This window comes from Anomalospiza imberbis, chromosome 1, assembly GCF_031753505.1.
Source record: "Anomalospiza imberbis isolate Cuckoo-Finch-1a 21T00152 chromosome 1, ASM3175350v1, whole genome shotgun sequence".
Taxonomy (NCBI): domain Eukaryota; kingdom Metazoa; phylum Chordata; class Aves; order Passeriformes; family Viduidae; genus Anomalospiza; species Anomalospiza imberbis.
In genome coordinates this window covers 39,805,350-39,806,943 of record NC_089681.1, presented here as the reverse complement: position 1 = coordinate 39,806,943, position 1,594 = coordinate 39,805,350, and positions in this window count along the sequence as shown.

The window sequence follows — 1,594 nt, the reverse complement described above, 5'->3', positions numbered from 1 at the left end:
GGGGCGGGGCTGCGGCCACTCGCGCACCGCGCTCCCCCCGGAAAAGCCCCGAACCCGGCAAAGGTACGGTGGGATGTCCGACCTCCAACAGCCTTCGCTGGGCACTGCACCAAATCTCACCGAGTTCAAGAAGCGTTTGGACAACGCTCTTCAGGCCCATGGTGCCATTCTTCGGTGTCCTGTGCGCGGCCAGGAGTCGGACTCCATGGCCGTAGTGGATCCTTTCCAAATCAGGATAGTCTGTGGTTCTGTGACCCTCTTACCCTCTGCATTTCCCAGCAATGCTGCTAACGCTGTCCCTGTTCGTACCCGCTGACACAGTGCGAACCACGCCGCCCGGAACCCCTCTCCTACAACCGAGCTTTTCTTCGGCTAGCAGGAGACTCGGAATCACAGCAGACGCTTGATTGTCACTAGCGTCAAAGGGATGGGGAAAAGCCCCTGTCCCCTCTGACAGAAAAGGTTTTTATACACACATCTTTGTAAGAGGCTTAAGAGTTACTTTTATGTAAAATGGAGTGAAGGTTTCCAATTGCAGCTTTAGAGTGAAGTTTGGAAGATATTGCCTGTTCTGAGGCAGTACAAGAGAGATGGAGATAAACTTTGGCTTTGGCCAAGCATCACACTGTGAAGTGGTACTGTGCTTCTCAGTCTTAGATCTAGTTTAAATCTTGTGTGTGTTCCAGTGGGACATACCACATTTATAAAGTTTGACATATAAATATTACACATCATTACTAATGGAATTCTGTTCAGCTGAGCTAGATGCCTTGTTACTGTGATTTTTGATTGTGAACAGCATCATTAAACCATTTTTGTTGTAAATCAAGAGTGTTTACTTCACAAAAACAGTAGGCACATCTGAAGGTTACAAGATTATCCCTTCCTAAGATCCAGGAGGGTGCTTACACAGCCACTCAAACCCATTATTAGTAAGCAGTCGAATGCTGTGGATGCCCCAGTTGTGAACCAAGGGCTGTAAAATACGGACATTTCAGAGAAAAGGCAAGGCAGACCCTTTCCTCCAACAGCACTCAAGGAAGCCATTAATTATGGCAAGAACCATCAACACACTTGTGTGTCATGCACTGAACAGCAAGACAATCCTGTGTTTTGAAGCCAAATAGAGACAAGTGGGTTTGGGGCACTTCTACATCCCGCTCAATGGACACAATGGTCAGCTCTAAGGCCTGCACATATCAGAAGCAATTAATGTTATTTGGGACCTACAGGGGATCTTCCCCCAGGTTAGATCTGGGCCATCAACTGGACAAACATACAGAAACTTTGTCTGCTGCTTTTTTGTTTAATCTGCCCTACAGGGGGTAAAAAAACCCACAAGAACAAAGAAAATATTTTTTAAGGAAAATAATACCTTTTCATTTAGGAGCAGATTTTGGGGAGACAAAAATAAAATAATGCTGCTTCTCACAACATTTAAGGGATTGTGCCATTTCAGGTTTAATTCCATTTTGTCTAGATTTAGTTACCTAGTACCTGTAATAATCAAACACTGGTATTTAACCTGATGCTAACCTTAAATGAACTTTAGCAACATTGTTCCCCACAATCAGATAAATGATAAAAACAACAC